Source organism: Rutidosis leptorrhynchoides, chromosome 3 (genome assembly GCF_046630445.1).
Source record: "Rutidosis leptorrhynchoides isolate AG116_Rl617_1_P2 chromosome 3, CSIRO_AGI_Rlap_v1, whole genome shotgun sequence".
NCBI classification, from domain to species: domain Eukaryota; kingdom Viridiplantae; phylum Streptophyta; class Magnoliopsida; order Asterales; family Asteraceae; genus Rutidosis; species Rutidosis leptorrhynchoides.
The window spans coordinates 670,210,627-670,224,436 of record NC_092335.1 but is presented as its reverse complement, the minus strand read 5'-3'; positions in this window follow the sequence as shown (position 1 = coordinate 670,224,436).

The window sequence follows — 13,810 nt, the reverse complement described above, 5'->3', positions numbered from 1 at the left end:
ATCGTGGGTGAGTATTTTTGATTAAGCCTTCTATCATTATGTTTTTCACATATCATCTTTGATTTTGTACTTCGATCATTAGGTTTTGCAGTACTTTTGAATACGAAAATCGCACATTATTCGCGGGTGAGTAATTTTGATTTAAGCCTTCGCACATTAGTGATCTGATTCTCAATTGTTTTGATTGTTAGTTTTTTGATTCTCAATTTTGTTCTGTGGTGATCGGATTCTCGATTGTTAGCCGTCTTGCGTGTTACAATTTTATAAGTTGAACCGATTCTTTAAATATCAGCTTTTGTTGTGGAAATATTATCTTAAAAACAGCATACACTTTTTGTGTTAGAAATTTATCCTGTTGAATAGCCTTTTTTTATAAACTTATGTTATGCTATAAATATTGCTTAACTTTATGGCAATGTCATACATTAGTTGTGAGATGAAGAACTATTAGTGTTATTAATTTGTCTTATTTAGTCTTATTAATTTGTATAACCATTAGTGGTTTATATATTTGTAGGAAATTTTGTGTTAAACACTTAAACTAATGTGTTTTTATGTTGTTTTGAATTTTTTAAGCTGCTGTGGTGAATGTATTATGCTTATAGCTCTAGAAAATTTCTTATTTTGTATTAGTAAGATATATGATTATTAACCTAATTTTAGTTATTGTAGTTTATATAAAATTAATTGCAGATACAAATTGTTGAAATAGTAATCATACATCCAGTCCGATTGAATCACCAAAATGATCGAAAACATGATGTGAAGAAACGAAGAAGACTGGTGGTCTTGCTATGGTAATTTTCAATCGATTTAGTTGAGATTATACTGATATACCTTTTTTTTTTTTTTACTTTTTCAATATATTAAAAACTATAAAAGAGTGTTTAGTGTTTATTCTACTTAATAGTTTCTTAAATAGAATCATTTAAGCGAGACTCGATATTGTTGTTGTTGTTAAATAAATCATCATATATGTGACATTTAAACAACTGATTTTCTGATCAGTAACTGAAGCACATTCAAACATTATTTTTTTAATTCGTTTTTGTTTGCCATGAGCCCATGACCCATTTTGTCGGAGAATACCAATACTTTCAAATATTATAATGCTTGTGACTTTTGGTCATTGTCAAATTATGGTTTTGTGTTTGTTCAGTCTGCAGATGTATGGTTTTGTGGAGTTAACACTATAGAGAATATATGAAGTGTCTGAACCTGCAAGCTTTGAATACCCTTGTATTGCCTGTGATTCAGAAAATTCTGCTTTCTGGTTACAAATAGTGTTGTACATTATTGTTTATACACCAACATTTTCTCATGAGAGTAAGAAAAATGGGAGGGTAGGGGTGTTGGGTAATCGGTCAAAAAATTGTCGGTTTAAAACGGGTAACTTTGGTGGAGGTTGAATTGGTCGGCTACAATTGGGTTGACCAGAATTACTTTTGTCCGAATTCTGTGTCTATATAAACATCAAGTGTGTCATATTGGTACATTACAAAAATAACATATGTATTTGAAGAAAATTGTTTGATTAGGCGGTATTAATACACTTGGAGCGACTTTGTCCTCTTTGACTTATTTCAAGTGAAACTAAATTTATGTCTTTCCTGTTGTGCCGGTGAAGACGAAACCTATTTACATTTTAAGTCTGATATGTCTTCTCTGTTTTTCGTCATTCCTTGAACCCAGTGAGAAATTTTGGTCAAATTTAATTTTGGGCGATCATTCATAACTAATTACATTTGCACATTTTATTGCCGAAACCCGCAATTTTTGCGGGTCTTAAGCTAGTACGATTAATTTTATTATCGGTGTCCCTCATAAAATCTCACGTATTCCTAAATTATTCACGTTCAATAATCTAGTAAAAGCTATTAATCAATTTAACTGTCGTTAGTTAATCAATAACTTCCGTGATCTAACAATCAATAAGCTTAAATAACGGTGGATCTTAGCTAGACATAAAATTGTGTAATTTTAATTAATTGTCGTTAACCAAAAGATCGCAATCCATCACCTAGGTTCATGCATCTAAGCGAAAACTAAATATTTAACTACTCATGGCAAAACAAATAACAAATAAATAAGAAGAATAAATAAGCATGAACATTGTCTTAATTAAAATTAAAAGTAAACAAAGTAAATTTAAGATCAAAAATAACCAAGAATGATATTGTAGCTTAAACCCTTGTAAAATAATGAAGAAAGACAAAGAAATTAGTAACTAATGTTGCTGTGAAAGAAAATTCGTAAATAAAACTGCATACCCTAAATTGGGGTAAAATTCGTCTATTTATAGGAGCAGGAAAAATAGCTGAAACCGACCATGGTCGCGATCTGCGACATCCCATCGCGTAACGCGATGACCAGGACGCGACAAAGCCCATTGAAACGCAACAGAATGGTCAGAATGCCCTTTTTTCCATGTCGTGTTCTGATGCACTTCATCACGTATCATGATGACTAAAACGCGATAAACCTCATCCTGACGCGATGGAAACTGATTTTTTTCACCCGAGGCACGTTTATCTTCAACTCTAACTTCGTTTTGGCTATATCTTCAATAAAATCAACAATAATGAGCCAACGAACCATATCTTGACACTTTCTTCATTTTAAACTCAAACAACTCGATATCTTAATCAAAGTCTTCAAAATACCAACAAATGGAACAAGATAACGCCCAAAATATATGTATAAAAATGGCGTTATCAAAATTCCCCACACTTGAACCTTGCTTGTCCTCAAGCAAGTCAATCTCGAACCAATAATTGTAGTATAATCTTCAACAAAATTTCGCAAGATTCAAGCCTTCAAGTCAATCATCCACAAGCTCTCGCACTCTTCATCTTTTCACAAATAAGCTTATTTCCTCGCAAAACAATTCCTCACATTCCTGTCACTTATAAAAAAAATAACATATAAACCATCAAACGCACCCCCTTTTTCCCCCCAATTTCATTCAAACACATTTCAAAAACAATATCCTAAGTGGCCCTTATCGCAAACAAATTTTCATAAAACATTCTTTCTAGGTCATGAATTGAGATGTAAAGACAATTTGGGTTGAGAACTCAAACTTCAAAAATTTTCACAACTTTACTTCTTAACACAAACCTTTCATCTCAAAGCCTAAACTCTTTTCACTTAACTTCCCCTAAAAATCACATTACTAGGCTTTCAATATACTTCTTTTCTTTGCATCAATCAACCCTTAAGACTTAACTTTCCAACCTCAATAACTAATCACCAATAAACATTCAAATACAATTGGTGTAAAATGATTACAAATGATAAAAACAATCTTACGTTATAAGGTTTAGTATTTGTAAGCATGACCCTTATTCGCATCAAGATAGCCTACTAACAATATTTAAGGCGCTATTGCAAATACCAATACTTCACAATTTAATCAAAGATCCAGTTATAAATAGATTCATACATGTGTTTATGTAGGGAAATTCGTTTAACTTTTTAACTCTCTTGATTCCATTTCATGCTTATAATTTCTAAATATGCAAGCTATTCACATACTGGTCACATCTCTCTTATCCAACGTACCCCGCAAAGGTAACTCTCCCCAAGGTCTAGTCTTACTAGGCATTTCCCACATCATGAGCCAAAGGTGATCACTGCTGCATAGGTATGAGACGAGTACTTACAAATTAAAACTACCTAAAGATGATCACCTTGCTTTGAGATAGTAACGTCCTTGACCCGTGTAGCGAACCTTCAACCAACCGATCCCAAACCGGAAAAAGGTCTTAGGTGGTTAGGTGATCTAGCACCCCAAAAGATCTATCGGCTCGAGTCTTAGAAACTACTACTTAAGCTCGGATCTCATAAGCATTTTTTTTCTGCTTTTTCCTCTCTTTTTTTTTTCCAACAATAATACTCTCGTTGAATGTCTTCCTCGTCTTCAATTTGTGACTTTGTAGAACCCGCAATGTATGATGTAGCGGATGGATAATGATGTGATCGATGATAATGAATGATTTGTTGTAGGAAGTCTTTAACTCATGACATAAAGCAATACCATTCACACCATAGTCAGCAACAGCCACCCCTTAAAGGGTCCATTGGAGTCAGAGATTTGTGATTTTTCCTTTTCAAGCTTACATACCTAGCACTTATGAGTATAACACTTCTTTAAGAGAGTCAAAAATCCATAAACACAAAATATGAAGCCATTTATATCCTAATCTCTAATTAAACCATTTTTCTCGCATTTTACCCTAAAGCCCTAAATACCGTTATTCTTCATTTCTTGACACAAATAAGTTGCATTGTCATCTTTGAAACAAATATTAAACTAGATAAAATAAGATTAAATTTTTAACATTTTTAACCAAATTTATCCAACATTTATCCCTTTTCAACTTTCACCTTTCATCAATTGTTTTTCCTCAAGCACTTATATACTCAAAATTCCGAAGTCATGGTCAAAAATTTCATTAATAAATAACAAACCACTAACAATTTGCTTAAAACTAATAAACCTCACCGGCCAAAACCAAAAATTTCAAGTCAATCCCTAATCACTACGGGTGCTCTCATGGGTAAACATCTCAATTATAACCTTAAAAAGTTTAAAAATTCCAAAAATTTTGACCACTAGGCAATTAAAACATGCAAAAATTTCAAAAATTCGCGAGAATTTATCTCTCCCCCCACACTTAAGATCATGTAATGCCCTCATTTACATGAAATCAGAAAATTAAAAATAAATTCGAGAGGACAAAATAGTGAAAAAGGGAAAAGAAAAGAAAAGAAAAACCCGGATTTTTAGATCCGTAGATCGCGAAAACACGGTGCACGATGGCGCTGAACTTACTGCCAGCATAAGAACATCGGCATCCACTCAATCACCAAAACATCATAATCAAGTAAGGTGCTGAACTTAATGCCAGACTTTGAAAAATAATAAAGCACAACCACCGTGGAACCTGAAACGAAAACATACATACCACAACCATAACTAATGGGGTGGTACCACCACGGTACCGAAACGCCCCATTTAAAATCCAAAGTATTAAGTTAAGACTAACAATTACCATCATCCTAATTAAGATTACAGTCATCCCAAATAAAAACAAATAAACGATATTAAAAAGTTTTGTTTTTCTTGTCACCACACGATCACCACCTCATCCAATCACCAAGGGTTATACCCTCCATAAGATCCATCATACTGCCCACCATAAGGACCTCCACCACCTGACTGACCTCCCTGGTTACCTTCATCATGCTGAGAACTAGAACCTGCTCCTCTTCGTCGGACCATATCCTCCTAAACTTCCTGAGCTGCTGTGCGATCATACACACGATAAGGACCTGTCGACTCCGGAGTCCATGGAATACGAGTGCCATAAGGAGTAAAGATGGTATTAGGAGAAACAAGCTCCATGTTGTGTCGATGCCAATCGTGATGATACGTAACCTCACTAATACCATATGCAATCTGACTTTCCGAGCGTGCTCGGGTTTCCTCATTATAAAGCTGCATATTACGCATCTGTTCCATTAAATCCCGGTTTGTAAAACGCTGACCCCCGACACCTTGACCCGCATCTTGACCACCCTCGGCCATCTCTTCATCCTCCTCCTGTGCCCCCTGCGCATCTCGGGGACGACGATGACGAACCCTATATGGAATAACCTGACCGTGCTCAATAGATATTACTCTTGCCCCTCGAAAAACATTTTCTCCTAACACAACCGCTTCAGAAACAATTCGTTCCATATCCGATCTATCAATTTCAAAAACCGATGCAATCCTCGTGATAAAATGACCACCTCGAATCGGACTTCCCGCAGAACGAAGTCCACTACCCTGATGTTTAAGAAAATAAGCCACTCCATAAGCAACCGAAGTAGGTGTCTTGGTTCGAAATTGGTTCACATACCAAAGGTCCGATAAAGAGACCTTCTCGTTCCCACTTCTTCTATGTGTAATAGTATGCGCTGTGATAACCCGGAAATTTTCAACCAAATTTAAACTTTAATCTTTATATGTTTCCGACACGATAAGCAATATTTGTTAAGTTAAATTTCAAGAATTTTAAACTATGTTCATACATTCATTCAACCTCGACCAAGTTCCAACAATTCACGAACCATTAAACGAATATGTGTATATATATAACTTGAAATGTAAACAAAAATATTAGATTAAATACTTTATATGATTGTATCTGTTTCAAAATGTTTATCAATGGAATTAGAAGATAAGATCAAATGATTGAATTATCAGATATATTGAATTATGATTACAAGTCTCTGTTGAAAGGCCCACGTTGATTTGAGAAATCTTTCCATTTGAACAATATTCGAAAAATGGTAAAGTGATTTATAAATAAGAATAAATTGTGAATCATTGAGAACAAGACAAAGGATAGTGGAAGATTGAATCTCATAAAGACTCGATTGATCTATTTAGTTTCAAACGTACAAAAACGTTTTCAGTTTAAAAAGAACTTTATTATTAAAACGTATATAAATATCTAGAACCACTTTTGACAACTCATTACTTAACTAGTATGATAAAGATAACGATATTTATATTTTATTTTATTAAGTATATATAACAATTTAAATTAATATTATATATATTTATACGCGTATTATACGTACATAGTTTTATACTTTTACTATACTTAAACTTTACCTTTACTTTATTTTTACTTTACTTTAACTTTAATAATTCACTTTAATAATTCATACTTTAATAATTCACTATAAAATTCATACTTTAATAATTTACTTTAATAATTCATACTTTAATAATTCACTTTAATAATTCATACTTTAATAATTCACTTTAATAATTCATACTTTAATAATTCACTTTAATAATTCAAAAATCTATTATAAATAGAATTCAATAGGTTTCATTATTTCATAGAAACTTGAAAATATTTTTCTCTAAACTCTCTCAATCGATTTACATATATATATTTACTCCGTATTATTTCAAGATATTATTAGTATACATAAAATATTACGACGGAGTGCTGTCCGAGTGATTTCGAAGTTGTTTTTCGAGTGGGATAGGATTAAGGAAATTATGGGTTATAGCTATGGAGGTGATTGAGTATGGTTCATGGGTATGCTCGTGAGGTCAATATAGTGTTTATCATTTTCATTGCGTCTACATACCTTTCCTGTAATATTGAATCTCAATATTGATACGTGAGTACTCATAATTTAACTTTTACATACTAATAGTGTATCCCTAACTAGTGCTCGAGTATTTAGGATTATGCATGCTTGTACTTTTGATATTGCCCTTAGACAGGTTAGGTTGAATCTTGAATTAGTTATACTTGCGGTTGAGATAAGGTATAAGATATGCATGTCCTTGGAAAGCTAGCGAAAAATTAAGAACTTTTCCTTTAGATATCGAATGGTTTCGATGAACGGATTAGAAGTTATAATCAATTGAATTTTCGATATTTTTATTAAAAATGATTATTATTATCGTCGTTTTTATCGTCGTTCTAGTTTTATCTTATTATTATCATTATTATTATCTTTATCAATAAAAGGGATTTATCATTAAAAAATGTTATTTTTATTTTATTTTATTATTACTATCGTTATTATCGTTAAAGTTATAATTAGTATTATTATTATTATCCAATTATTATTATTATTATTATTATTATTGGTATTATTATTATTATTATCATTATTAATATATATCATTATTTAAAAATGGTTATTGTTATTGTTATTATTATTATTACTATATTATCATTAAGATAATTATTAGTATTATCGTTAATAATGTTATAGTAACTATCATTATTAATATTAGTGTAATTAAAACAAATATTTGTAACACCTAATTATTTTGATTACTATTATTATCATTATTATGAACACGATATAAAAGACGATTAAAAGCTATTAAACGAAACGATTAGGAAATAATGGGTAAGAGTATCATGATGAAATTAAAATATTATATGATATTTATTTAGATAAAATTATCATTCTTATTATTCTTATCATTACTATTATTATTAAAAGTATCGTTAATATTAAAACTATCATTTTAATAAAAATTATCATTTTAATAGAAATGTCATTGTTACTATAAAATATCATTATTATTATTATTTTAAATAGAATTATTATTTTAAAGATAATATTAAAAATTATTGTAAATATTAAAGTTATCATAATTAGAATTATCGTTTTATCATAATGTCATCTTGGTAATTATAAATATTGATATTTTTATAATAATAATTATTATTACAAAATAATACAACTTTTACTTACTAACATTATAGATATTATTTTATCAAATAAATATGTGATACAAACATATTTTATTATGTGTAATAACTTACTTTAATAATACCTATCATATTATCTTTATGATATTAAATGAACCCTATAAATTTTATTACTTAATATATATAAAAGTATATTTTATTATATAAATTTAATATAAAACTTTATTTATTAATAAATAAATTATATTATTTACTCTATTAAATCTTTTAAAAATATTTAAAAATATAAAACGACGATATTTAAACTATATATTAATCATGTATAGATTTTTGGAAATTATTTTGAGTCAAATTTACTTTTGTTGACTTTTGCATATTAGTCTCGAGCATTAGGATTGTGGTACACTATGACTTGACCTAATTTGTTAGACAAATATTGACCAACACATAAATATATATAATTAATTTAGGTTCGTGAATTCGAGGCCAACCTTGCACTTGTTCAATGACGTTATATGTATTTTTACTACGAAATACAGTATGGTGAGTTTCATTTACCTTTTTACCCTTTATATTTTTGGGACTGAGAATACATGCGCTTTTATAAATGTTTGACGAAATAGACACAAGTAATTGAAACTACATTCTATGGTTGAATTATCGAAATCGAATATGCCCCTTTTTATTAAAGTCTGGTAATCTAAGAATTAGGGAACAGACACCCTAATTGACGCGAATCCTAAAGATAGATCTATTAGGCCTAACAAACCCCATCTAAAGTACCGGATGCTTTAGTACTTCGAAATGTATATCATGTCCGAAGGAGGATCCCGGAATGATAGGGGATATTCTTATATGTATCTAGTTAATGTCGGTTACCAGGTGTTCACCATATGAATGATTATTTTTGTCTCTATGCATGGGACGTATATTTATGAGAACTGGAAATGAAATTCTTGTGGTCTATTAAAATGATGGAAATAAATGATTATGATAAACTAATGAACTCACCAACCTTTTGATTGACACTTTAAAGCATGTTTATTCTCAGGTGTTAAAGAAATCTTCCGCTGTGCATTTTCTCATTTTAAAGATATTACTTGGAGTCTTTCATAGCATATTTCGAAGAACGTTGCATTCGAGTCATTGAGTTCATCAAAGATTATTATTAAATCAATTTATAGTTGGATAGTGGATATTATGAAATGGTATGCATGCCTGTCAATTTTCGATGTAAAGAAAGATTGTCTTTAAAAACGAATGCAATGTTTGTATAATGTATCATATAGAGGTCAAATACCTCGCAATGTAATCAACTATTGTGAATCGTTTATAATGTATATGAACGGGTCCTTTCAGTTGGTATCAGAGCGGTGGTCTTAGCGAACCAGGTCTGCATTAGTGTGTCTAACTGATAAGTCGATAGGATGCATTAGTGAGTCTGGACTTCGACCGTGTCTGCATGTCAAAAGTTTTGCTTATCATTTTGTGTCGAATATTAACTACTTATCATCCTCAGGAAATTACCTGCTTATCATTTTTAGTCTAAGACACGTCTTGCTGCATTGATTGCATGAATAGTGCATAGACAAAAATTCATATCTTAGCATATCTGCTAAATCATAACTTATCGTATCTGTTACTTTAAACTTTGCCTGACATATCCCGCAAAGTCCTCTGTAATCTACAAAATCTTTTGATATATATATATATATATATATATATATATATATATATATATATATATATATATATATATATATATATATATATATTCTATGTAATTAGAATACCATCCGTTAGCCAAAATCATTTCATATCAAAAAAAAATCCTTTATCCAATCGTACGAAATGGAATTCATCATCAGTTCAGGTCACTCAGATTCCAAAATGGAATCCCATTCAAGCTCCGAAGGCAGTGTGACCGGAATAGATCAACCTATCAGTCATCACCTATTCTGGATGAATTGGGGATGGGTTCGTAGCCTCCTCAATCATTGGAGACAAGAAGAAGGTGATCCCTTCCATCCACCACATTGCCCTCTTGACGAAGAACCTGAAGCACTTACCGGCGAACCTGTCTGAAATACCATGTTCTCGCTCATTTCCAGAGTATATCATCACGATTATATATTACATCAAATTTTAGATTATATTTATTCGCTCGTCCGAACCGACAATCACCCCGGTGTAATAGAAGAAGTCAACGAGCTTCGCGCTCAGGTAGTGGCTTTGGAGAATATGGTGCAGAGATTACAAACACCAGCAGCAGCATCAGCAGCATAACCAGTACCACCATCATCAACGCCAACAGTACCATTACCACCTCCAACCACAACCGCGTCGTAAACCTTAACTTCACAATCTGTCCCACGAGCATCAACGTCATACGCACCATAGATACCAAGGAGTACCAACAACAATAACTGACGAAGTATTAATTCATAACTTCATTGGAGAAACATTCCGCGGCGATTATGTAATCTCTAAAGTCTTAGAGATTATCTAATCTAGCCCTAACCATAAATCAGTTAAGCGAACCAAAATGATAGAAGGAAGAGTAGAAACCCTGACAAAAATAGTGTGTGATTAACAAGCTAAACTTGCTTTACCAACAGCATCAACAGTACCGTCAGCGTTACCAGCATCGTCGGTACAGTCAACATCCGAATCAACAACACCGATAACATCACAAACTCCGTCAGTTCAAGAATCACTGTGGACATCATTACGAATCAATAACGTGTATATTGTATCAACGAGTTATGAAGAATTAACTCATTCCCTCTGAAGAAATTATATGTATATTATATATATATATATATATATATATATATATATATATATATATATATATATATATATATATTGAAATAAATCTTTCCGTGCTAAGCTATTGTGTGTGAATCTTAACTACTCGGTTAATTCATATTACAAATATGCAATAATGTACGTCCTTCGGCCGCAACTTAACCAGCGGTAACTACAATCTCTGTTGCAATTCAACAAATTCCAATTCATAATAAATCAAGTATATATTTGATTTTACACTTTCATCATCGATGTACCCGAAACTTTTCAGATAACATCATTCGTACTTTGCGAAATTCACAAGAATTTCATGAACCGAACATCATACATCAACAAATAACGAAGTATTGATTCATAATTTCAATGTCATTAAAGAAATACTGCGTAAAAGTTATGTACTTTTTAAAGCCTTTAGGGATTATTCAATTCTAGTTTCAACCGTAAATCAAATGAGTTTAATTTACATTAACTCATTAAATCTATGTTACATCTGAAGAAAATATACATATATATATATTTTCATAAAGACTGTAATAAAATTCTTTTGTACAAAATATTAATTGTGAATTTTTTTTTAACGGGTAGGTAATACCCGAGAGATATATAAATTCACAAATAATATGTTACATTCTTCGAATCTGATTCAGCAAATCATCCATTATACTCCCTACTTTCACAACAATATACATTCTTTTATAGAAATTAAAACAACCATACTCATTCAAAATTTAATTACATATTCTGATTTTGAAATCTCAAAATTCAACTCGAGATATGACCAAAATCATCACTCTTAGATCCTTACATCTTTCACAAGCTATATTTTGACTTCAAAACTGTGTTAGAACATCAAATGTATGTTAACGATTACAATCTGTGTTCAAACCCTTCGAAAATTTCTGAAGACACTTCGAATGATGAGCAATCGAGATGATGATCCAACCACACGTTACCCACAGTTATGTACCCGAAAAAAACTCTTGAAACCAAAGTAAAAGTTTAAACAACGTATCCACGTCAGATTCTTTGGCATTTATTAACAAAAATAACTTTGCGACTCCTATTCAAAGTAGCCAGTTTTGTCACAGCTCCAGCAAGTCAACTTCGACTTTTCAGTCAGACTAACTTTATTATAACCTTGAGATATACACCATCGTTACCAGGGAACCTTTTACATTCCACCACATTATTAGCAGATGTACCAACAACTTCATTACCCTTTGACTTTAGCCTCTCCAAAAAGTCATTATAATTATTTATTGAAACTCCATCATTTACTCATTCGCATCTTGTAATGAGAATTGCCATACGAATCATTGGGAATTAGCAATCAGTATTTTGAAATCTCGCAGCATGTCTACGCCAACAGTTATATGTGTATATATAACGTCTATCTTATGGACTTAATTTGAATGTGAAGTTTCTGAAAAACACTCCGAACTATGAATTGGTTCTCCGAAAATGGGAAAAAAAAATGCTGATGAAGCAGCAAAAACTATAAACGACTTTAAACGGTAAAAGCTGGATGATAATGATGAAGTGTGCTGGCAAAGCGCAGAAAAAGAGAAGTTTTAGAACTGGAAAACGGATTGAGCAAAGTAGGAAGGAGGCTGTGGACAAATTACAAAGACTGAACCTGACTTCAAAGGATCCAAATGATTCAGTACCTACTGAAGTCATTAACGAATACCTTGCTCCTGACTCTAAACCCCTGCGGACAATATTCTTCATCATCCTCTGATATTAGAAATTCTAAAATATCATCATATCTTTCATTATAAATATCCTCCATATTTCTGAAGATATTTTCTTAATTTTTCTTATTTGAAATCATTTACCTCTTCGCGCTATCTGTATTACATCATAAAAGAAACTATTTTAGTTTCTAAATTCTGAAACATTCAAGTTTAAAATAGGAATATTTTGAAGTAGTGTTGGGAACTGAAGCATGAATTAGTATAATATAATGACACTTGATCAAAGTGATTATATTACAATAAGTCACGATGAGTTTCTAAATGGAACGTGATGATTCACAGATCATAACATCATCATGTGCCGTGTTATACGACTCTTGTATTCTATTTAACCTCTAAAATATCAAGAAAATATTTCTTGATGATTCGGCCTTTTCCAAGGTATTCTAGTAATTTGACAAGTCAAGATTGTGCCATCACAATTTCCTTCCTAGAACATTAACAATGTTCATTCCGAAATTCATATCTGTGAATTCTGGACCATTACAAGTGGTGCTTAATCGCAAGAAGAAGAAACGAAAGGACAAAACTCCGAAATAGAAATTGGGGTATAAATTGTAGCAAATAAAAGAGAGCATTAAATGTGAATGATAATGATTATAGAAGACAGAAGCAGAGACTTTGAAATATAAGGGAACATATAAAGCCCAATGATAAACCAGAAATTATAAACCATATATATCGATGTATATAGCAATATAAAGACACGGGAGAACTAGAAACACTATAAACCCAAGAGTATAGTAGAAGTAAATAGATTCTTCCGGCGGTAGATGAAAAAGAAGAATGACCGATATGAAAGTTAGAAGTATATCGAGAATCAGAACTGGATGGAGCATATTGATGAATACTTTAAAATATGAGTTGAGGGGGAAAGAATAGAAGGAGATGAAACATGACTAGGAACTTAGAAATCAACAGATTTAACTCACACAATGGCGGAATAAGTGAATCAAACCCTCTAGTGAATAGGTTAAGTTTTTTTTTATTAAT